This window comes from Choloepus didactylus, assembly GCF_015220235.1.
Source record: "Choloepus didactylus isolate mChoDid1 chromosome 13 unlocalized genomic scaffold, mChoDid1.pri SUPER_13_unloc1, whole genome shotgun sequence".
Lineage (NCBI taxonomy): Eukaryota > Metazoa > Chordata > Mammalia > Pilosa > Megalonychidae > Choloepus > Choloepus didactylus.
In genome coordinates this window covers 499,034-525,841 of record NW_023637588.1, presented here as the reverse complement: position 1 = coordinate 525,841, position 26,808 = coordinate 499,034, and the positions used below count along the sequence as shown (strand labels likewise).

At 37.1% G+C, this 26,808-nt stretch overlaps 1 pseudogene; it reads right to left on the bottom strand.

Annotated features, from left to right (window-relative positions):
- Positions 1–18,482: 18,482 nt before the first annotated feature.
- On the bottom strand, positions 18,483–19,625 carry LOC119524776 (annotated as a pseudogene).
- Positions 19,626–26,808: the final 7,183 nt, after the last annotated feature.

Genomic DNA, 26,808 nt, shown 5'->3' with positions numbered 1-26,808 from the left:
AGAAATGCAGTCACTAGCACACCAGTATTATAGTGGCATTATTCACAATTGCCAAAAGGTGGAAACAATCCAACTTTCCATCAAATGATGCATGGCTAAGCAAAATGTAATATATGTATATATATGGACAATGAAATATTAACCAGCAGTAAGAAGGAATGAAACACATTAGAACATGGATGAACCTTGAGGACATAATTTTGAAAGAGGTAAATCACACCCAAAATTACAAATATTGTATGATTTCACTAATACAAACTAATTATAATATATAAACTCATAGTCATAAAATCTAGAATATAGGCTACCAGGAGATAGGATGAGTCTAGAGAATGGGGAGCTGTTGCTTAATATGTGCAGAATTTCTAACTAGGTTAAATGTAAATGTTTGGAAATGGAGAAAAGTGATGGTGGCATGTTATTTTGAGTATAATTAATAGTGCTGACTTGAATGTGAATGTAGTAGAAAAGGGTAGTATAGAGTCATGTATATCACCAGAAGGAAAGCTTGAATTTAAAATATGAGAATTTATAACACAGTGAACATTGTTGTGGATGATGACTGTGATTAACACTACAAATATAAATAAGTACTTTCATGAACAAGAAAATTTCTATGACACTATTAAAGGAGTTAATATTATAGCAGTACATGGGGGAAATATACCTATTACAAAATACAGTCTGTATTTAACAGTAATTTCTTAAAATTCTTTCAACAATAACAAATATATACCCTGTTACTAGAGGTTAAGAATGGGAGGAGATAAGGGGTATGGAATGTTTGGGGTTTTCTTTTATATTTTTATTTTGAAGTAATGAAAATGTTCTATAAATGTTTGTGGTAATGAATGCACAACTATTTGATGATGCTGAAAGCTATTGATTGTGTACTCTGGATGGAGTGTATGCTGTGTGAATATGTCTCAAAAAATTGCAGTAAAATAGAATAGCCAAAGAAATCTTGAAAAATAAGAATGAAGATGGAGGACTCATGTTTTCAATTTTAAAATTTATCACAAATTCACAATAATCAAACCAGCATGAACCTGGTACAAGGACAGAGAAATAGACAAAGGCAATCACTTTGTGAGCTCAGAAAATAACTCTCACATAGTTGGCCAAATGATTGCAGAGAAGGAGGTAAAGACCACTCAATTGGGAAAGAATTTTCTCTTCAACAAATGGTGCTGGGAAAATTTGATCTCCATTTTCAAAAAAGAAGGACCCCTACCTCACATCCTACACAAAATTCAACTCAAAATATATCACAAACATAAATATAAGGGCCATAACTATAAAATTCCTAGAAGGATATACAAGGAAGTATCTTCAGGACTTGGTATTAGTCAACAATTTCTTCGACTTTACACTGAAAGTACAGCAACAAAACAAAAATATGCACAAATGGGATCTCAACAAAGGTTAAAATATTTGTGTATCAAAGGAATTCATCATGAAATAAGAGGAAAACTCACAGAAAAGGATAATATGTTGGGAAAACAAATATCATATAAGGGTATAATATACAAAATAAATAAATTCTACAACTAATAAGAAAAAGACAATCCAATCTTAAAATGGGCAGAACACTTGAATATTTCTCCAAGTAAGGTAAACAAATTGCCAAAAAGCACTTGAAAAGATGCTCAGCACCATTAGGGAAATGCAAATCCAAAGCAAAATAAGATGTCCACAAGAATGGCTACCATTAATAATTGGAAATTACAAGTGTTGGAGAAGATTTAGAGAGCTAAGAACATTTGTTCATTTGTGGTGGGGATGTAAAATGGAGCAGCCACTATGGAAAAAATAATTGATGATTCTTAAAATGTTATGTGTAGAACTACCTTATGACCCATTGTATTAGTGTATTAGTAAAGGTTCTCCAGGGAAACAGAATGAAAATTTCAATATATAATGTAAATATTATGAGATATAATATAGGAAATAACCTCATGCAATTGTGGGGATTGGCAAGTCCAAATACCCTTGGGCAGGCTGCAATGCAGGAAATCCAATGAAGGTTTTCAATGAATTGCCCAGGAGAAGCTGGCTGATGAAGTCCAGAAGGCAATTCTTACTTCTGACTGTTGAAATCATCAGTTTTTAAGGCCTTCAAATAATTGGATGAGATGTCTGTCATTGTTGAAGGCAATCTCCTTAGTTATTTGTAGATGAAATCAGGTAGGGATGCAATCAACTTACTGATGATTTAAATCCACAAAATATGCTCACAATAAAAGACAGGCCAGTACTGGCTTGAACAAACAGCTGGACACCATTTCCTATTCAAGTTGACACACAAACTTAGCCATTACATGCAGAAAACCCACTTCTAAATATTTAATCAAAAGAATTGAAAGCAGTGACTCAAAAAGATACTTGCACACCAATATTCATACTGGTATTATTCACAATTTCAAAAGTTAGAAGTAACCAAACTGCCCAAAACAGAAGAATAGATAAATAAAATGTGGTATATACTTACAAAGGAATATTATAATATTGAGTCATAAAAAGGAATGAAGCTCTGATACATGCAACATGGATGAACCCTTGAAGACATCATGTAGATGAAATAAGCCAGATACAAAACATCAAATATTTTATGATCTCAGTGTTATAAAGTTATTAGGATTAGCAAATTTATAGGTTCCAAAACTAGAATATAGGTAATCAGGGGCAGGTTGGGGCATGGAATGGCGAGTTTATGCCTAAATTTTACAGAGTTTCCCTTTGAGATGATGGAAAGATTTTGGTAATGGATGGTCATGCTGATATCATAACATTATGAACAAAATTAACCGCACTGAATTATATGTTTGAATGCAGGTAAAGGGGAATTTTTATGAGATATATATATTACTAGAATAAAAATTGTAAAAAACACACTGGACTGTGCAACAGGAACAGGAAATCTTAATTAAACGCATAGAGGATAGGTAATAGTTCAATTATGATTAAATTCTTTCATCAATTGTAACAAATATTCCACACTAATATAAGTTGTTAAGTACAGGGAGGTATACAGGAACTATGTATTGCATTCATGATTTTTCTGTAAACCTACAAGTTCTCTAATAAAAACAATAAATTAAATAAAAGCCATCAAACTAGAATAGAAAAACTAAAATTATCCCTTTTCAGACGGCACTGTCCTGTGTATATAGAAAGTCATGAAGAATCTACAAGAAAGCTACTAGAGCTAATAAATGAACTCAGCAAAGTGACAGGTAAAAGATCAATATGCATCAATCTGTTGTTTTTCTATACACTAGCAATGAACAGTCTAAAAATCAAATCAAGAAAAATGTTTCATTAACAACAAAAGTAAAAAAATAAAGTACCAAGGAATAAATTTAACCAGGGATGTAAAGGACTTGTACATGGAAATCTACAAAGCATTACTGAAAGTAATTTTAAAAGGCCTAAGTAAATGGAAAGATATTCTATGTTCATGGATTTGAAGACTTAATATCATTAAGATGGCAATAATACCCAAAGCCATTTATGATTCAGTGCAATCAACATTGTAGAGCATTATTGGCAAAAATGGAAAAGCTAATTATCCAAATTCACATGGAAAGGCAAGGGTCTCCAAATACAGAAAACTATTTTGAAAAAGATAATATTAGTGTATTCACACTTCCCAATAGCAAAACTTATCACAAGGCCTTGTTAATCAAAACATTCTGGTACTGGAAGAAAGACATATGAATAAAAGAAATAGCATTGAGAATGTAGTAAAAAAAACTACACATCTATGCACAACTGATTTTTACATGGATTCCAAGTACATCAAGGGAGAAGGGATGTTCTCTTCAAAAAATGGTGCCAGGAAAACTGAGCCTTAACAGGCAATAGAAAAAAGTGGACCTTTCATCAAAGCATATACAAAAATTAAGTCAAAATTGGTCAAAGACCTAAATACAACAGTTAAAATTATAAAACACTTAGAAGAAGACATATGGAAATTTTCTTAGGTAAATTTTATTAGGTAATGGGTTCTTAAAGTTTGCATAAAAGCATGAACAACAAAAGACAAAAATACAGAAACAGAACTTAATGAAAAGTAGTCACTTTGATGTATAAAAGAACATTATCAAGAAAGTGAAAAGACAACCTACAGAATGAGAGAAAATTATTGGAAGCCATGTAACTGATATTTTGGTTTATTGTCCAAAACATAAAAAGAATTTCTGCACCTCACTACAAAAAAAAAAGAACCCAATTCAAAATGGGAAAATAATTTTAACAGACATTTCTGCAGAGAAGATAAGCAAATGTCCAATAAGAACATGTAAAGATGTTTAACATCCTTACCCACTAGGGAATTACAAATAAAACCACAATAAGATATCACCTCAATCCCCCCAAAAATGACTATCATTTTAAGAAATGGAAAATGTTTAGTTTTGCAAAGATGCAGAGAAGTAGGAACCCTAGTACATTTTTTTTAGAGGGAATGTAAAATGATACAAAGTCAGTGGAAAACGTTTGGGTGGCTTCTCAAATACTAAAATACAGAATTAATATATGTCCTGGGAATACCTCTCCTAGAACGTACCCAAAGAATTCAGAGTGTGGACTTGAATAGATATTTGTAAACCATTATTCATCACAGCATTAAAAAATAGCCAAAATTTAGAAGCAACCTGAATGTTCAACGACAGATGAATGAGTAAACAAAATGTGGTATATCAACAATTGAATATTATTCAATCACAAAGGCAATGAATTTCTGATTACATGGTACATGAACTTTAAAGACATGTGGACAGGTCAGACACAAAAAGACATATATTGTGACTGCACTTACATGAAATGACTAGAATGTGCAATTCATGAAGACAGAAAGTAGAGTAGAGTTTACTGTGTGGATGCATGATTCCAAATTCTGTAGAGCAGGGAGGAAACTGGCAACTCTGGTGAAGTTGTTCTATGAACTCCTCAGGAAATGCTTCACTGGCTAGCTGAAGAAGAAGTGAAGGTCCTCTCTTTCTCCCTTAAAAGTCTCCAACTGACTGGATTAGATCCAGCTGATTGAATTCTCTCATTGCAGAATACATGCCTTTCCTTGATGTAATCAGACACAGGTGTTGTCAATTGAGTGATGATTTAATAAACCAGCCTTCTGGTTAATTAACCAGCCACAAAAGTCCTTGCAATAACAGTTAGGTCACTGCTTGCTTGACCAGACACCATCACCAGGCCAAATTGACACATGAACCTAAGCATCACTGCCCACCCCTTGTCAACTTGGCAGTTACATACATCACCTTAAATGAAAATTTATCTCTAAGTAGAGCACAATAACAGACATGTTTCACCTAATACTCAGCTGTCCTGCATACAACCAGAAATGCACTAAATATCTCCAGAATAGGGTGTAAATCCTTAGGTGACATTGACTATTAATCTTCATTTTCTTTAAGTTAAATACTGTGAAATAACACAATTTGTGTCATATGATGAGGGGATAAGATAGAGAAGAAAACAAAGATATTTGATTTATGGGAAAATACAAACATATTCATAGCAAAACCAGGAGGAAATATTCATGCCATCATAGTCTTCCTTTCTGTAACTGGTCATGTGGTTGTAGTTCATGTTTATCACTACCTTCTTCCATTACCCATTCCATGTTACCTCTACTATCAGAAATCACTTTAGCTGGCCATGGTTCTTTTCCTGGTGGGGTAACCCAAACCTTCATTTCTGAAGTCTATTGGCCACTGGTAGTCCTGCCTGAATTGTATTGTTGCAGTTTTCCATTAACTTTAATTAAAGAACATGGTCATAATAAGTGATGCCCTAGGGGATCTCCTGTATTCCAGGAAAATCTTCTTTACCACCATTCTGTAGTTGCAGTGCTATTTTCCCTTGATAGTCAGGATCAATCACCCCAGCCAGTATAGTAATCCCCTTCCTTGCCTGTTGATTCAGAGTCATAAGACCAAAATGGCCAGGTGGCAGTTTTAACTTCCAGTTCAATGGAATTATTGTTTTGTCTCCTGGTGGAAGCACACCCCCTTTGGGAGCTAAGACTTGTAGAACAGTAGAGCTTAAGGTTGCAGGGAGAGGAAGCAAAAGCTTTCCTTGTGGAGCAACAGGAGTGATACTGAGTGGTGCCACTTCTGTTTCCACCCCTTGATTACCGACCCACAAATCCTTGCTATGGAAGAAACAGCCCCATAGAATAGATGCTGATTCAGAGCATACTCAGTCTCCTGGAGAATACTGCCCCAGCCCAGCAAGGTGTTGCCACCTATTTGGCACCATAATTGGGTCTCCAACAGGCCATTCCACCATTCTATCAACACAGCTGCCTCTGGATGGTGTGGAACCTGGTAAGAACAAAGAATTCCATGAGCATGTGCACAGTCCTATGCAACATCCCAGTTTCCAAATACATGCACTGAAACTCTCACATTCCCTAAAATACATAGTCCATAAACTCAATGAAACCAAATACACACAGCCACATGCAGCCTCTTCAAACCAAATACATGAAATACCACCCTTCAAAATCTTAAAACATATAAAGCAACTGCCACAAATTCTTCAAGTATTATTTGGGAAGAAACACAAAAGGATAATTAACACTTGCACAAACCTTCATATATACACACATCTATGCAGTATCCATGATTATACACCCCAACCCTTACAGAGACACAGAAACAACAAAACACCAACAATCTACATTCTTCCTAAACACATGCACAAATTGTTGAATATATGCATCTCTCAAAACACTATTTGTCATCCTCACCTCTCCAGAATAAAATCTTCCCATCACTTTATTCATATTTCCTCAACATATGTACAAAAATGATAGCCTTTTGCAAAGAAATACACTTTTTATACCCTAGCAATCCAACACCCATTTATAAACCTATATAATTCATTCACCTGCATGCAAACCATCCACACAAAAACTGGCAAACATTTTAAAGACTAAAAGAAATATATCCAGTCTACCATATACGAGTACACATGGAATCTCTTCCAAGATCCTAATTGTCTATTCACACACTCCCACATATCCTAATAACACCACATAATAACATAATATGCTTCCATTATGTACAAATACAATTATCCCAAATCCCTGTGTAAACACACAACCTAAACCTCCCATCAGAAACACACATAATCATATCCCAGGATGAATACCAAAAACTTTCTACTGAAAAAATTTGAATACACAGTCCTAGAAAATATACATCTAAATTCTCATGCACCCTGAATACACACATAAATTCAATTCAAATGTAACTTCCACTTGCCTCAAATATACTCCATTACCCATCACACTCTAAATATACAAATATACCACTGTATTTCCACCAATACGTATCTATCCTCACACTACTTGCATATACATAATCCCACACTCCCACTCACTGACACCAAAATGACTCCACTAACATCTAGAATACAGAATCATACAAAACCCACACCATATCACATTCCCACCAACCTATTATACAAACTCCAAACTATCAATTCATACAGACACATTCCAATACACACACAAAACCAATCACACCCTCTGAATTCCTACAATCTCCAAGAACCCTCCAAATATCCTTATACAACATCACATTACAAGGTAAACTCAGACAGCACATACTCCCCCATCCCAAAGTCAAACACAATCCTTTCATCTGAACATATATATCCTCTCAACTAAATAAAAGTCATACAGCTATCCTTAATTATGAAATAAGTTTATACAACTTCTAAAAGTCACCAAAATAAACAAATATTGCCATCCAAAGTGCTCTGAAGAAACTCAATGAGTCCCTAACAACACATTTTCCAAATATTCAAAACATATGGGCCCCACAACCAAACTAACATATCAAGCACATTCCCTAACATGGTCTGTATGAACTTACAGATAGTTCATCCAAACCCTCAATTAAACACTAAAAAATCCCCAATACTCAAAGGGGCAAACCCACATTGAATCCAAACATTCCAAAATCCTCAAATTGCAAAGGCTTAACCCCAACTCCTTGAGCTTATATCCACTTTGCCTCAAACACACCAAATAAAATCACTTTTTCCATATAAAAACACACATGACTTCCACTTAACCTCAAATATACACATGGTCACAAACAAACTACATTGGAAGACACATATCACATTCCCACCAACCTATTATACAAGCTCCAAACTATCAATTCATACAGACACATTCCAATACACACACAAAACCAATCACACCCTCTGAATTCCTACAATCTCCAAGAAGCCTCCAAATATCCTTATACAACATCACATTACAAGGTAAACTCAGACAGCACATACTCCCCCATCCCAAAGTCAAACAAAAAACTCCTCATATGCTCAAAACACATTCCTGATCCCTAACAACATGTAGTTGAGCACATAGCATCCCTAAATTCCAGACACTCCCCCAAGTGCATGGTCTCCACTCCCTTGAATACAAATGTAAAAGCGCCTTTTAGACACAAATACACATGGAGTTCTGTGCAGGCAAAAATTTAACTTTAGCCAGCTGTCTCTGAAGGAAATACAGTATGTTTAGGTGCTAGTTTGGATCTGTAATGTCCCCCAAAACTCCGTGTTCCATGAGGCAATTTTGTGGAGACAGATGTAGTGTTGATTAGGAAAGAATCTATTGTTTCCATTGAGATGTGACTCAATCAACTGTGGGTGAGACCTTTCATTGTATTATTTCTATGGAGTTGTTGCCCAACCATTCAGGGTGGGTATTTATTGGATCACTGGATTACTTTAAGAAGAGCCACACCGGCCCAGATGCAGAGCAGCTGTGAGTGACATTTTTGAGAGCAACTGAGAGTGACATTTTGAAGAGTATCAGCAGCTAAGAGAGGACAAAATGCCCCAATAGCAAAATTTTGGAGAATGCAATTTTGAAATGCAACCTGGGAGCAAGAAGACACCAGCCATGTGCTTTCTGAGCTAACAGGTTTTCCAGATGCCACTGGCCATTATTCTGTGAAGGTGCCCTATGGCTGATGCCTTAGCTGGGACCCTTTTATGGCCATAAGACTGTGACTTTGTAACCAAATAAACCCCCTTTATAAAAGCCAATCCATTTCTGGTGTTTTTCATAATGGTGTCATTAGCAAACCAGAATAATATACATACATAGATATATTAATTCCTTCAGCATACAGCATCACACTACAAATAATTACATGACTATTATTTGATTCAGCAAATTTGCTCAAGTTTCACCAAATGGGTGTTCTTTGTGAATGTTGACTGATATTTTTAAGTTAAAAGTAACACAGAAATGAAATCATGAACATGTATGTAAGAATTTCCCTCAATTTTAATGACATCTACATCTTTCTTTGATAAAAGTTTCAAATATGGAAGAATTTGTTCTTTTTCTCATGTTATTCAAAATTCATGTTAACTAGTGACACAATAAATTGTAGGTTTAATCTGCATTATCCAACCCTCCCCCCACTTTAGGTATAGGCCATGAAATATATCAGTAAGTTGAGCCAGTTTTGCAACATTTGTCAATTCTTGGGAATAAGCCCAGCACAGATGAAGTTATTACCCTGAGAACAGGAATCACAAAATTATGCAGCAGGAAAGGGTAGTACCATCATAAGGACACGTATCCATTACCTCTGTTTTTATAAAAATGGAGTGAAGGGAAGGAATGCTTCTTAAGGACTGCCCTAACCCCCTCCAGCCACAGATGCCACCACTAAGGGTCTGCCCTGGTGATGGGAGTCCAGGCATTACTGGAAGATGTTCCTGGCCAAGAACCATGTTCCCAGGGGTGTGTGTGTGTGTGCATGCCCACTGGTGTTGGCAGGGTAGATGTGGGATCCTGAGACCCACAGGAAGGTCAAGAAATGGGGCTCCTATGTCCTCATTTCTGGAGGAATTGGAGATCTAACTGAACTGAAGCTACCACCACCATTCCTCTGCAAAAGATCATGTATGAAAAGACCACTCATGAATTTTGAGAAGTAAAAACCTACAATTCTATCTATCTAGATACCTTGCTTGGTGAGTTTTGAGGGAAGAGATCTATCCTAAAGTGTAATATTCTCAAATTGGAAGGAATACTTAAACACACTTTGGACATTGTTCATTTTGTTCCTGTTCATGACATTTCAAAAATAGTATCCTGGGGGGAGGAGCTAAGATGGCAGCATAGAGAGGTGTGGAATTCAGTTAGTTCCTTGAAACAACTAATAAATAACCAGGAAAAACTAGTAAATAAACTGGAGCAACTACTACTAGACAACTGTGACTGTCCACACATCACACACCCACCTGGATTGGGTGGAAAGGCTGAGATTGCAACATAAAATCTGTAAGTGAAAACTGTGGAACCTTGTGGGAGCCCATCCCCCCATGGCTGGCTGAGTTGCAAAACCTCCCTTTAGGAGATAGCAGCATTTGTGGAGTGAGTGAATATAGTGCAACCTAGCTCCATCTGGGGCTTTAGTCAATAAACATGGACTGGTGAATACAAGATACAAACATAGACAAGGAGCAAAATACCCTGAGGTTTCTCCCAGTGGAGGGGAGTTGGGGCTGACAGAGAGGGGAAAAATTAATTAAAAAGAAAAAATACAGAGACATTTAGGGAATGACCTTAGAGATCCAGAAGACACCTGTGCCCTGAGAGGGGGAGACAAGCAGATCAGATGCTCTATCTGACTATTGTGTGAAATTGGGTTCCATGGGCAGTCTCTTAAAGGGGGCTTTCTTTCCTTTTTTCTCTCTCTCAACCTGAGTGGCAGAGTGAAGCCTCAATCATTTTCAGTTCAAAGTATTCTGACCCAGACAATGGTGGAGTTGACAGAATCAGAGAGACAAAGAAAAAATTGAAATGCTGAAGAGAGCTCCTAAGGGGGCGTATCTTCCCTAAGAGGAAGTAGGTGGGGTACAGCCAAAGGGCCTGCCCTCTCCTCAGAACTCAGACCACAGACTCTGGGGGAAAACAGCCAAACAGAAACTAAAGGAGTCACACCTCTTTACACCAGTCAGAACTGACAGACTGACAGGTGCCACAAGCTGGTCAGCTTAGGAAAAGCACAGCAGATAGGGACCTCACAGGAAAGTCTGCAATCTCTAAGACAAACCCTTAGGGAGACTTGAAACTGAATATAACCCCATTCTGAGATGTGAACCCATTTTGGTCTGGGAAAAGCTAATTGGGTTAACTGGGGAAGCTGAATGCCTAGACAACAGGGGTCTTCAAACTATGCTTGGAAGGGCAGAGATATGGCCCAGTCAAAGGAAAAAAAATTACATCTCAATCAAGGTAGAGCTGAGACATTGTTCCACTTTAATGAAGCAGTCAATTAAAGATTTCCAAAGAAATCTGCTAAATAAAATAAAAAACCAAATCAATGAGTTAATGGAAGATATGGCAAAAGAGATCAGGGATATAAAGAAAGCACTGGCTGAACATCAGTTAGAAATTGAAAGTAGAAAAAACTACTAGCAGAATCTATGGAAATGAAAGGCACAACACAGGAGATGAGAAACACAATGGAGACATATAACAGCACACTTCAAGAGGCAGAATAAAACACTCAGGAACTGGAGAACAAGACACCTGAAATCCTCCACACAAAAGAAGAGATCGGGAAAAGAAATGGAAAAATATGAGCAATGTCTCACAGAATTGAATTAAAACATGAAGCACATGAATGTACATGTTATGGGTGTCCCAGAAGGAGAAGAGAAGAGAAAAGGGGCAGAAGCAATAGTAAAGGAAAAATCACTGAAAATTTCCCATCTCTTATGAAAGATATAAAATTACAGATCCAAGAAGTACAGTGTACCCAAAACAGAATAGATCTGAATACACTTATGCCAAGACACATAATCAGATTATCAAACATCAAGGACAAAGAGGGAATCCTGAAAGACACAAGAGAAAATCAAGCCATCACATGAAAAGGAAGCTTGATAAGACTATGTGCAGATTTCTCATTAGAAACCACAGGGGCAAGAAGGAAGTAGTGCGATATATCTAACATACTGAAAGAGAAAAACTGCCAACCAAGAATCCTATATCCAGCAAAATTGCCCTTCAAATATGACAGAGAGTTTAAAACATTCGCTGACAAACAGGCAATGAGAGAGTTTGTGAACAAGATACCTGCTCTACAGGAAATACCAAAGGGAGCAGTACAGACAGATAGGAAAAAACAGCAGTGAGAAGTTTGGAACACAATTTTGGGTAATGGTAGCACAACAATGTAAGTACACTAAAAATAGATAACTGTGAATATGGTTGAGAGAGGAAGGTTAGGGTCATGTGGGACACCTGAAGGAAAGAGGCAAGATAAAGCCTGGGACTCTATATCTCAGTGACACCTAGAGTGCTCAACAATTGTGATAAAGTGTATAAATACATTTTTACATGAGAGAGAACAAATGAATGTCAACCTTGCAAGGTGTTTCAAATGGGGTGATATTAGGGAAAAATACAGTCAATGCAAACTGGAGACTCTCATTAACAGAAACATTGTATTATGCTTCTTATAATGTAACAAAGGCAACATATCAAAGCTAAATGCTAACAAGGGAGTTATAAGGGAGCAGGATCAGACTCTTCCACTGGTGATATTGCCTGACTCTTACTGTACTTTGTTTTAATCCTATCTTCCCTTTTGTTGTTTTTTAAGCTGCCAATTTTTCTTTCTTTTTCTTTTTCGGTTGTCTCTCTACCTTCTTTGACTCTTCTGTCTCCTTTGTGGAAGAAATGGAGATTTCTTTATACAGATAGTGGTGATGCTGGTGAATGCATAAATACATGATTATACAGGGAACCATTGATTGTTTACTAAGGATGGAATGTATGGTGGGTGAACAAAACAAACTTAAAAAAGCAAAACAAAAACAAAAAAAATGGATGATCAAGAAAACTTGAGGGCACTATACTGTGTGAAATAAGTCAGACACAAAAGGGCAAATATTGTATGGTCTCACTTATACAAACTAATTATAATATGCTAACTGATAGACATTATATATGTTACCAGGACATAGAATGAGACTAAAGAATGGGGAGCAGTTGCATATTATGAACAGAAGGCTTAACTAGGTTGAACTTAAGTATTTGGAAATGTGCAGAGGTGATGGTAGCATGTTACTGTGAGAAAAACTAACAGTGCTGAATGGTGTGTGAATGTGGTGGAAAGGGGAAGCTTACAGTCATGTATATCACCAGAAGGAAACTTGGAGGTTAAAATATTGGAATGTATAAAACAGTGAAACATGTACTGAGCAATGTCTGTGATTAACTGTACAAATATTAGAAATCTCTTTCATGAATTAGAAGAAATGTATGACACTATAAATGGAAGTTAATAATAGGTATGCAGGAGAAATACACTTATTGCAAACTATGTACTACAGTTAGTAGGATTTTCACATTATTCCATCAAATGTAACAAATGTACTGTACCAATATCATGATTTTATAATGGATGGGGGGTTAGGGATATGGGAAGATTTGAGTTTACTTTTTTGTTTTCATTTCTTTTCTGGAAAATGGATGCACAGCTGTATAATGGTACCATTGACAATTGATTGTGCCCATTTGATGATGGTATGGTATGTGGACAATCTCAATAAAATTGAATTTTAAAAAAATTGTATCTTATTTTTACTATTTGCTGAAAAAATGACCATTAAAGAGCAGTCTGGAAATGGATTTGAGTCCTGGAAAACCTGACAAAGCAATACTTTCTTCAGAATCCATTGCTTATGTTTAACTTCTGGCATTTAATGTATTAGGGTAATTTTCCCACATCATTTATTTAATACTTAGATATTTACAATAAATGTTGACTCAGTAATGTGTTTATTTGAAAACATTTGTCATAAATTTATCAAGACATTTTATAATCTGGACCCAAAAACTTGCTTCTAGATTTCATAAGTCCTTGCTCCTCAAGTAGAATTGTTAAGTAGCATCCACTGTTATGGAATGGAATAAAAATTCAGACTTAGTAATATATTCACTATTTTTTTCCCTTTCAGTAAAAATGAGAAAATGGGATGATTTGTTGGTGAAGCCAAGATTCAAACTCTGGTCTCATTCTTGTAACATCACTGCTCTATTACATGAGGCAACTAACAACACCTTAACAGGTTATATGTCTTGATAGAGTTGCCATACAAAATACACGATGCATAATTGAATATAAATTTCAGATAGACATTGTTCCAGTTTGCTAATGCTGTCATTTTGCAAAACACCAGAAATGGACTGGCTTTTGTAAAGGGAAATGATTTAGTTACAAAGTCAAAGTTTTAAGGCCATAAAGTGACAAAGGTGAGGCCTCATCAACAGGGTGCCTCCACTGGAGAAAGGCCACTGGCATCTGTAAAACCTCTGTTAGCTGGGAAGGCACATGGCTGGTGTTTGCTAGCTTCTAGGTTGTGATTCAAAATGGCATTCTCCAAAATGTCAGTGCCAGTCTTCAAAATGTATCTTTAAGCTGTAGCATTGAGCTCCTTCTGTCTGTAAGCTTTTTATAGGACTCCAGTGATTAAATCAAGACCCATGCTGAATGAGTGGGACCACATCTCCATGGAAATTATCTAATCAGATTTATTACCTACAGTTGAGTGGTCACATCCACATGAAAACATCCTAATCCAAAGATTCCAACCTAATCAACACTAATATGTCTGCTCCTACAAGACTGCATTAAAGAACATGGTGTTTTGGGGGAAATAGTACATCAAAATTGGGACATAGTACATTACAACCCCTAGACCACAAAATGGCATGATGTTTCCAAATACAAAATACATTCATCCCATCACAATAACACAAAGCATAAATTCTTTCAGTAGCAATAGGTAAGCACAAGATCCAATCAAAATCAGTCACAGGTGTGGTCTTGTCCTAAAGCAAATTTCCCCTCTGGCTGTGGACTTGTCATAGAGCAAGGTATCTGCTTCCAATATACAAAGATGGGACAGTCATAGATAAATGTTTCCATGGACATTAGGAGAAACAGTAAAGAAAATAGGGTTTAAGGGACCAAAACACTTCCTCAAAACTGCAGGATAAACTCCATTAGGTTTCAAATTCTGAAAGTCATTATAGAATGACGTTTTTTCCTTGGGGCTTGAGAAGGTAGGATTCCAACACTTTCCAAAGGCTTACAAGGCAGCCCTTTTCTCTCCAAATGCTTGGGTCAGAGCTCCAACATATCCATGCAATGGGGAGACCACCTTCTTGGCCTAACTCTCCTCCAACATTGGGGTGAAACCAGTCTCTGCCTGTCTTGAACAAAGGCTATCTCTTCTCTGAATGGTGGGATGGCAGCCAGCCTCTCCTCAATCTCTGGGGAATGTGCTCCATTATCTGAGGCCTTCAGTGGCAGCACAATTCCTAAACATCAAGGTAGAATGCCCACCCTCTGCCTCTGGGGCAAAATCATCCTTTCCACATGTATGAGCCACTCCGCTCTCCATGCCTGAGATCTCTTGATGCCAGATGTTAATTTCCATGACTCAGACTTTGAAGAAATGTTTCTTTCAATTTGTTCCTTCTCCATTCCCTCCAGTCCAGACTGACACTGGCTCCATCTGTACAGTTCTCCCACAAATCTTGTTGGCTTGGCATGAAGCACACAAGGGTCAAAACCATCAGACAATAGGAGTTTCCACAAATCCTTTCTGGATAACTCCATCTCCAATCCTGTCTTGTACTGAAATGGTGGTTGGGGTCCATGTTAGGTTAAATCCTCACATGGGGCTGTAGCCTCTGGGGTCTTATAATCTGGAAGCCCAGAATTTTCTAAACTATCAGTTTCTGGTTTCTTCATAACAAAGGGTTCATTTCTCAGCTTATCTCTGCCCTGTCACATTTTACTATAAGATGCAAGGAGAAGCCAGGCTATATCCTCCACACTTTGTCTGAAGATCCCCTCAGCTAAGTATACCAGCTAGTCAATTTCAACTTCTGCCTTCCATTTGACACCAGCACATGATTTTGACAAAGTATCTGCCTCATTAAAACAAGGACCACCTTTCTTTCATTTGGCAATGACACAGTCATCATTTCTGCTCAAGTTCTCATCAGAAGTATCTTTAGAGTCCATATTTCCACAAATAGTCTCTTCAGAGCAATTTACACCTTTTCTATTAAGCTCCTCACGATTCTTTCAGAATCTTTCCCTTATCCACTTAAAAAGACATTCTAACATGTTTGGTGTTTGCAAACTCTTGGTACCAAAATCTGTTCTGCTTTGCTAATGCTGCTGTTTTGCAAAACACCAAAAATGGGCTGACTTTAAGAAGGGGGCTTATTTGGTTACAAAGTTACAGTCTTAAGGCCATAAAGTGTTCAAGGTTAGGTATCAATGATAGGGTACCTTCACTGGAGAAAGGCCATTGGCATCCAGAATACCTCTGTTAGCTGGGAAGGCATGTGGCTGCTGCCTGTTTTCTCCCAGGTTGTGTTTCAAAATGCAGTCTCCAAAATGACAGTGTCAGCATTCAAAGTCTCCAAAAGGTATCTCTAAGCTGCAGCAGTGAGCTCCCTCTGTCTGTAAGCATTTAATAGGACCCAAGTGATTAAATGAAGACCCAGGCTGAATGGGCAGGGCCATACCTCCAAGGAAATTATCTAATCAGAGTTAACACCTCCAATTGGGTGGGTCACATCTCCATGACAGCAACCTAATCCAAATATTTCAACCTAATCAACACTAATATGTCTGCTCCCAGAAGATTGCATCAAAGAATATGGCATTTTGCAGTAGATAATACATCCAAACTGGCACGGGCTTTCTAAGTTTTTTAAAAAAATAACATCTTTTAGTTCAGTGGCATGAAATATCTCTGGAAGTATTAAAAATAAAAAGATGACATTTTTACAAAAGAACCAAGCGGTGGCCCATAATTTTACATTCCATTCAAAACTTAAAACACACACAAAACCCCCAGTACATTAAAGATTAGATTTCTCAATTTTTAAAACAGCAAAATATAGACAACACACTTTTTTTTCATTATTTAAGTATGTCAAAAAACAAACAAATATCCAAAGAATTAAAGTATTACACCTTTCTGATAATGCATTGCGACCTTCAAATTTTTCTTCAGAGGAATTTTCTGACAAATTTGGTTTTACAGAGTTAATTACGGTAGTTTAAGCTACTACTAGTAGGTTATTTTTGATATTTTCCTATGTCTGCCATTAAAATATTCTATTATAATTAATACAGTGATTCTTATTATAAAGTAACAAGTAAAGAAAATATCCTGATATTTTGTTTGTGATTAATAAAGCAAACCTTGTACTATAACTAAAAAAGATAATGATAAAATAAGATTTGTATCCAAATGTAAAAGAAATGTCAAGTTTTCTTCACACGTTTATCAATGCTTCTTCTGTATAACTATTTCCATTTTATCCCATTTTATTATTAACATTGTTATTGGAGGCTTTTTCCCTCAAACCCCTATTAATTTGTTGATTTAGCAATAAAAACACATTATTCTCAAGTTAGAAAAATGTACTTAGCTTTCCTTTTTAAATTCATTTCTTTTTATCCAAACCATTAATATTCTTTCTAATTGGCAACTTCTAATGTATTTTTAAGCAAATAAACATTAATTAAATTAAATTTCTCAAATAATCCCATGTGAAATAGCTTGTTTTCTTTTATATAAGGCCATAGAAAACTCAGTATACATTGTGTCAAAACAGTAAACTCTCTTTGCTCTCCCACAAAATCTTTCCAGCTCTGAAGTGCTGTAATTCTGACATTTACCAACAGATATATACTTATTTTAATGTAATTTTCATGTAACACAAAAGATGTGTTGATGTGTCCTAACTTAAAATTTTGTTTAAATTAAATGAAGGCACATGAGTCTAGTATGCACTGTGCCTTACATGCTGTAGGCTGCTGCATGGTGTGCAGGTTAAACTTAAAAATAAGACATAGAATATTAAAAAATTTAAATGGAAAGTCCTACCCAATTCTCTAATTGAAATAAATTTGTATCCAAATGTGACCATATTCATGTTTTAATGAACTCTTATTCTTATTTTAAACATTAAAGCATAAACAAAGCACTAAATGTAAATATGAAAATCTAAGTTTTTCAAGGAGTCCTAGATCAAGAACAAACTTAAAATCTGGGAAACTGGGCTAATTCAAAACTTGGCTGGAGACAGGGTGTAGATGGGTGTTAGGTTGTAACTATCACACTAAAGTAGGGAGGAAAGAGTCATCAAGTTTCATCTACTGCTCTTTAGTTACAAGTTTTGAATTCCTAGTTTTAAAACTCAATGAAGAGCTACATAATACTTACCCTCAATTCTATCTCAGATGTCCTAATTTTAAGAAAAACTTGCCCTATGCCATCCAAAACATTGAAATCATACAATGTAACAGTTGTGTTCTCAATTTGAAAGACAAATACGTAATTCTAGAAATCAAAATTAAAAATCAGAATTTCATACCTTGTGCAAGCATGTTAAATTCCAGCAGTGCTATATGGTGAAGTTCTGTGGCTTCTTCTGTTCTAGAAATGTTTGGCATCCCTGCAATAAGAGCCTGCATTTTACTGAGATTCTCCAACAGAGGGACTACAGTGGAAAATGGAGAGGTTCACCACATCAGTATACATATAGTGTAAAATATAACTTTCAAATATTTTTTGGTATAATGGACTCACCGAATATAATCCTTGTGGGAGTCCTCAAAGTTCAGTCTGATTTCACCACCACTCTGTATCCTCCTTTGTAAAAAATTTTGAAGAAGAAAAACAGGGATTGTGCTGAAATAATAGCCTTGAGAGCTTTTAACTCTTCATCTAAGCAGTTCTGATGTCCACCAAAAGCTTCAACCAATTCAGAGTCCAAAGTAAAACTAAGGAAAACATCATAATAACACATGTAATCAGAGTCCACACATATCTACATCAATGAAATTTGGTATTCCAAATTCTTCACTAAGCTGAACTAGGATGTTGACATTTTGAAAACTTGAGTCCTCCATTCTAAACTTTCCTGTATAAAGATAGTGTAACAAAGTAGAAAACGTGGGCATATTGATACCAGCTGTATTAATGTCCATTATTATCTCTGCTCCATATTCAGGTGAGGAAGAAAACAGTGTTTTGAAAAAATGGACACCTTGCTACCAAAATGGCATGAAGAGCTGGAATACAAGTTTCTTGAAATGGTAAGTCTACATCAGTACAATACTTGTACTCATAAAGATGGGCCATGTCTTTCTGGTCCAGCCAAACTGGCTTGTAGAGAGAGCTCCTTTAAGGCTGAATTAACCTCAAATTCCTCCGCTAAAGCATTGACATATATCCTATAAAGGAGAGGAATTCTTGCATCTGCTTTGTGTGATCAGCAGATCACATGCTTAATAAACTACTTTTTGAGGGTGGCAAGGCCAGAGGTTCCCTTTTTTTGTCTTGTGGTTTATCATGGCCATGGTCAAGGCTATACAATTTTGATTCATAACTCTAGCCTTGCTGAGAATAGGATGATGTTCCCATAAAAGTTGTTAGGCTTGTGAATTTCCCCCTGTCCTTGGTGTACATGAATGAGGATAGTTAGATGCATTAGCACCCATTTTCTTCACTTACTCATGCATTCCATCTGCTGGTTCTTCAGGGTATAATCCCAGAGGTTGTATGAACCTTCAACTCTGGATCCAGAAGTCTCTTTCATTCATTTCTGGGAACTTTCCCCTGCTGCTACTGCTATTTCCACTGCATGGACAGCTGCTGCCACCCTTACCACCACCACCACCAGAACTACTGACTGCACCAGCGCCAGCACCCCTAGCTGTCCTCCTCCTTTCACTGCCACTCTTTCTGCTCCTGAAAATAGCTCAAGCTCTGGGACTGCTCCAGGTTCCCCTTGCCACCATCTTGAATCCTAGAGGGAGCAGGAGAGTCTCAGCTCTACATTGCCCTAGGGTGCTTGCACATTGCTGTGGAGTGCACTGGACATTGGTTTTTCTGTGAAGGAGAACTGGGTTGCCATCTTTCAAGGGGTGTAAAAAGTAAAAATTCACTTTTGATCCATGCAAAGGTATTAGCTGTTTAAATTTTAAATTCATTAATCTAAGAAAAATTAAATATATAACAACAAAAAACAATCTAGGAAAAAGGAAGAAGTTCTGGTTGTGGAACTACAGAATGAATGGCAGTTCTTAGATACAGTGGAGCATTCCAGGAAAGGGGAAGGTTAGTAAGGCAGGCCAAGGTGGATATTGCAGAGCTTACAGAACTGGACATTAGTAGTGTGAAATAATTCCTGTCATCTAGAGAGTACTATGTAAAAAAACCTGAAAATGACAGATCTGCTGGGGAAATCCTGTTAAAACACCCTATTACCTTTTCTACATAAGTGCACAAATATTTATCGGACTATGTGTTCTGAATTTTCTTCAGAAAGTGTATTCATTGAAGTAAGTAAGAAACCCTAAAACTACATTTGCAGATCAGGGTGCATTTGTGGGCATAAAACCAGGTTTAATGATAAAGAATTCAAACAAAGAGAACTGAGAATAAGAATTTGTGATATAAATCTGAAAAAGAGTGTACAAATTGCCCCAAAAAGGTGCATCCAAATTTGCTGCCATACCATAATTAGAAGAGAACTTCTGGTCCTTACATACTTGTCATAGTCCTACAATGTATATTTCCCACCACTCACCTGGGCCCCCACTGCCCTGTTATTCTCTTGTTTTAGAGTATCTTCAGTTCTACAGCCTACTCTGGTTTAGGTTCAAGCTTTTCCCTCCTCTACTTGTATTTCTGAAAATATGCTGGAAACAGATCTCTTTCTGTGTCTTGGACCCAAATCTTGCATGTCCTGGAAGCTGCCAGAGAGAGCTGCCTTTAGTACCAAGCTGGTGGGATGAATTCAGAAGATAGTAAATGTGTTGGGTCAGGGTGTGTTATCAGAGTCACTGGAACCCCTCAAAGCCATGGGAAGTCAAATTTGACCCTTGCTCCTATGACTAACTGGCCCACAGATGCCCCCACTTTCCAGTAGGAGCACATACAACACAGATGAAGAGGAAAGAGATATTTTAGAATGATCCCCAGATTTACTGTACATGAGCAAGTGCCTTGGAACACGAACCACTGCTCTAAGCCTCAGTTTACCTCTTGTGTCATGTTCACAAAGGGCTTAGTGCAACTTTTAGCAGAGAGTGTGAGGTCAATGAAGGCTGACAGATGTGTTATCATTGTCATTTTAATGCCCTATGTGGCTCTGGCTTCCACAGCTCAATGAGGCATAAATGTTTCTTCTCCCACAGAGTGGAGCCTGGGCCCCTAAGACACAGTCCCAATGTCCTACAGATTGACAAATGTTTCCTTGTGGACCCTACAGCCAAATAGCCTTTATACTGCTCAAGGGCCTTCAGGAAGTGGGCTGGGAAGTGCTGGCCCCTCTGATCCTGCACCAGCCTCCTTGCCTAGGTGCCCCATCCAGACAGGCACCTGCAGGTGATGATGATGAACAGACACTGAGAGCGTAAGCTGGCCCTACAGGTGTTCAGCTTATGAGGACATTGAACTTCTCAGCTGTGTGACCTCATCCTCAGCTGAGCTCCTTGTCAGAGGCTTGAAGTCTTCCTGGAGGGAACTTGTCATCTCTTGGTACCTTGTGGTTCAATGCTGGCTTGGATAGGAAGTTCTGGTATTGAGGCTGGGAGCCCTGGATGGGGCTTGGCTGTGGCAGAAGCCACGGGTATGTTGACAAACAGGAGAGCTACTTCAAGGGGAAAGGCACAGAATTTTGGGCTGTATGTGAAAGGGGTCATGAAGAGGAGGGTTGTGTCCTGGGTAATGATGTAAGTGAGACTGCTCCTCTGGGGATAGTGGAGTTGTGTGTGCAGCTGTTTTATGAATGATGCTTGTTGACCTTGGTAATGATTTCATAAATATTGTGTGAGTAGGTTTCTGCCATGAAAAATGTCCCCTCTGGGTGGTAGGACTATTGGGCTTCTGAGACTCCAGGAGGAGGCTGCCTGACTGTGGCTCCTGGTAATCTGCCTGAAATTGACCCTCAGTCTCCAATAGTGAGTCTACTTCATATCTAGTTTCTGTATCATAGACAAGTATGGGGCACAGCCTCTGAGAGTGGGTCCTGGGCAAATGCCTTCCCTTTCTGAGCCAGTTTATTACAGTTTATTTAGTTATTTGTTCAACCCTAGTATACAAGCAAGTACAATCATAACTGACAACCTCTATCCTTTTGAGAAAAATGTTGCCTTACATTTTCACATCTTCCAAAGTCACTTAGGTCAGTTCTTATTTTCCTTACCGTCTTCTTTGAGGTTGTGTTTTGAATTTGCAATAGAGGTCAGCCTACTTGCCATTGTCTGCATGGCATCCTAGAGGTCCCTAATATCCTCCTTGATATTTTGAAGCCAATATTACTGTGATACAAACACCAGACAAAAGCCATACACAATAAAAAGAATACAGTATTATAGACTGATTTCTCTAATCAAGATAGGGGCAAAAATTATTTACAAAACACTAGCAAATAAATTTCAGCAATATATAAAAAGAATAATGCACCATGACAACTGGAGTTTATTCCAGCAATGCAAGATTCAGTCAATTTTAAAAAAAATCAATCACTGTAACCTAAAATAATAATAGGGTAAATGAAAAAAAATCATTTGATCATATCATTCTTGCAGAAAAGCATATGACAAAATGCAGCACCATCCATGAGAAAACTTTCAGAAATCTTGGAATAAATGGGGAAACTGCTAACCTTGATAAAGAACAACATAAACCTGCAACTAATATCATAGATAATGTGAAATATTGAATGCTCTCCTGCTAATATTGGATATGAGGCACAGATGTCAGTTCTCACTGATATTTATATGGTGTTAGAAACTCTGGACCACACAATTTTAGACAAAAAGAAAATGAACACCATGCATATAGAAAGGAAGAATACAACTTTATTTGCAGATAAGATGATGTTCTATATAGAAACTTCCAAAAAATCTACAGAAAACCTCCTCAAGTAATAAGTAAGTTCAGGTGGTTGCAGGTTACTAGAAAAATGTGGACAATTATTTTTCTCTATACCGGCAACAAGCACATGGGAACAAATTAAAATAAAATGCAATTTCAGTCCCTCATGTAAAACCAAACAAATATTAAGTGTAAATAAAAAAAATTGCACAAAATTTCTATACTGAAAACCACAAAAATGCTTTTGAAATAAATTAAAGAATTAATAAATGGAGAGAGATATGGTGGTTGTGGATTGGAAGACTCACAGAGAAAGGATATTTCTTCCCAAAGTGATATAAAGGTTTAACATAATTCCTATGAAAATTCCAGCCTGAGCCTCTGTAAACTCAGACTATTTTCTAAAATTCATATTAAAGTCAAAGGAACTAAAATAATTTTGACAAAAGATAAAAGTAGAAAGGAATACTCTACCCCATTTGAAGACTAGTGTAACTACAGAAACTGGAACTGTGTATTATTGGCAAGAGGACACAGATGAAAGGAACACAATAGAAAGAATAGAAAATGCAGAAATAAAAAATGTATAAGTATAGCCTTCTAATATTTGACAAAGGTACAATCACAATTCAATGGAAGAAAGCTAAGTTTTAAACAAAATGTGTGGCAGCAATTGGATAGCTATAAACCAAGAAAAAAAAAGGACAGAAAAAATTTTTGACCCAAAACTCATTAGTACAAAAATTATCTCAATACTTTCATGGCATTTAGTGTAATACATAAACTATAAATATTTTACAAGACAGTGTTTAGAGGAAAATCTTTGGTGCCTATGAAATGTTGTTAGATACAAAATTCAGTAAAAAATTACATAACAGACTACTTCAGATTTGAAAAATGTTGCTCTGTAAAAGATCTTGTTAGGAAGATAAAATGACAAGGTACAGATTTGAGAAAATGTTTGCAAAGATCTTGTCAGATAAGAGACTAATAGACTGTATACAAACTATCAAAGCTCAATTGTAAAAACCAAACACTCCATTTAAGAAAGGGCACAAGACTTGTGGTGAGATTGCACTGCAGAGCATGTAAAGGTGGTCTATAAGCATGTGAAAAGATGTTCAACAATGCTAGTCATCACAACATTATCAGATATCATTACACAACTATTAGAACAGCTACAATAAAAAAAGTGTTTATTCCAAATGTCATGGATATGAAGCAACCACATTTCTCACACACTGATTTTAGTTTTACAAGAAAAGGTGAGGCAAGAAAAGAAGAAAAAGATAAAAATGATTTCATCGAAATTAAAAATTGTGCACATCAAGGGAAGTTATCAAGAAAGCAAAAAGAAAACCCATGGAATGGAGAAAATATTTGAAATCCATATGTCTTGTAAGAGTTTAATATCCAGGATATATCAAGAATTCCTACAACTCAACAACAAAAAAAGAACCTAATTAATAAATGTGCCAAAGGTTTGAATAGACATTTCTCCAAAGAAGATATTTAAGTAGCCAATATGCCAATATGTGTACAAGATTTGCTCAGTGCCATTAGGCATTAAAGAAATGCAAATTAAAGCAACAATTAGATACCACTTAACATACACTAGAAGAGCTATTATTTTTAAAACTCAAAATAACAAGGGTTGGCAAGGATGCAGAGAAATAGGAACTCATACAATGTTGGTGGGAGTGTGAAATGATGCAACTACTGTAGAAACAATTTGACATTTCCTCAAAAAGTACAACATAGAATTACTACATGACTTGGCAATTCCACTCTTATGTACATACACAAAAGAATTGGAAGCCAGGACTCAGACAGATATTGGTACACTAGTGTTGATTGCAGAATTATTCACAAACAATGAGAAGGTTGAAAAACCCAAGTGTTCACTAATAGATGAATAGATAAACAAAATGTGGTGTATCCGCACAATGGAATATTATTCAGTTGTAATAAAAGAAGTGAAGTGCTTGTATTTACTACAAGACAAGTGACCCTTGAAGATAGCATGTTGCTTAAAATAAGCCAGGCACAAAAGGACAAATATTTATGACCTCCAATTATGAATTAATTATAATACATATCCTTATAGTTAGAAAGTAAAACATAGACCACCCTCCATTGAGGGTACCTGATTGTTGGTGCATTACCTTGGACAATTTATGGCCTTAAGACTATAACTGTGTGACCAAATAAACCCTCCTTTATAGAAGCCAATTAATTTCTGGTGTTTTGCATTCTGGCAGCATTAGCAAAGTAAAACATTCCTTGTGGGTTTTTTTGACAGTTGGAAACTGAGGTTGCTGCACTCCATGTTTTTCCTACTGATGTAATTTTCCACCCCGTTAGGGAAACCTTGCATTGTCATTGCTACCACCATCAATCAGAACCTTCACACACACACACACACACACACACACACACACACACACACACACACACATTTCTTCCTCAGGTAACTGTCCATTGTACACATGTGTTACATTTCCCTCACTGTCCCCAATGCCTGTGCCAAGTCTCTCACTGACAAAAGGACCATCTCATTGTGTATGCAACTCAGATCTTCAGGGTCTTTTACTACACATATATTGAGATGTCCCTCACCATCATGGCCAGATCAACTATGTCATCTGTCAGAACTTCCAATACCCTAGAATAATGAACCCTCATTCCTGTGTCCATATGGCATTGACCTCAGACCTGAATGGTCTGACCTACTCAGGATTCCATACTGTGAAAACATTCTGTCTGCCCTGCTGTTGCTACCACATGGTCCATCAGTTCTGTGATGCCACCTCTTTGCTGAGGCTCTCATGCTCTGACACCTTCATTAATGAGATTGTATGTCTTTTCTTTGTCATGGTGTTTGGTTGTGGCTGCTTTATCTTCATTGTCATGTCTTATACTTGCATATTTTCAACTGTATTGAAATTACCTACCAGAAAAGAGTCAGGGAAAACTTTTCCACCTGTGTTGCTCATATCCTCATGGTATCTATCTACCTCAGCCCTGAAAGCTTTATGAATCTAAAGCTTTCAGTGACCTCTGAAATGGTACAGGACATGATTCCATATGTATTTTATAACACTGTTCCTCTGTTTTTAATCCTATCATCTAAAGTCTTAAAAATAACCAGGAAGAATGGGAAAGATGTAGCATAGAGAGGAGTGGAAGGTAGTCTCCCTGGAACAACTATTAAACAACAAGTAACAACTAGTCAATAATCTGGAATGACTGGGATAACTGACTGTTCACACATCATAAACCAACCTGGATTGGGAGGAATGCCTCAGATCACAGCAAAAATTCTGTAAGTAAAGAATGCAGACCTGAGCCTGGAATTCACTCCCCCCATGGCAGCCTGAACTGCAAAACCTCACTGTGATAGACAGCAGCACTCTCTGAACAAGGGAATATACCTCAGTACATCTCCACCTGGGGTTTTGATCAACAAACATGGACTGCCCAATACAAGCTACAAATCACCAACAAGCAGACAGAGGCTTTTAGTGATGATTGAACTTAAAGAGCCCAAGGACTTCTCTGTCCTGGGAGGGGGAGCAAAGATGACTGGGTTCTGTCTCTGACTGGTGGGTGAAACTGGAGGGACAAAGGACTGGCCCTGAAGGGGAGTTTTCCAGCCCTTTTTCTATCTCTCAATCTGAGTGGCTCAGTGGAGAGAGCCACAGCCATTTTCAGTTCACAGCTCCCTAACCAGACATGGGTAGAAAAAGCAGAGTCAGAGAGACAAAGAACCTATTTGAATGATGATGATCACTCCTT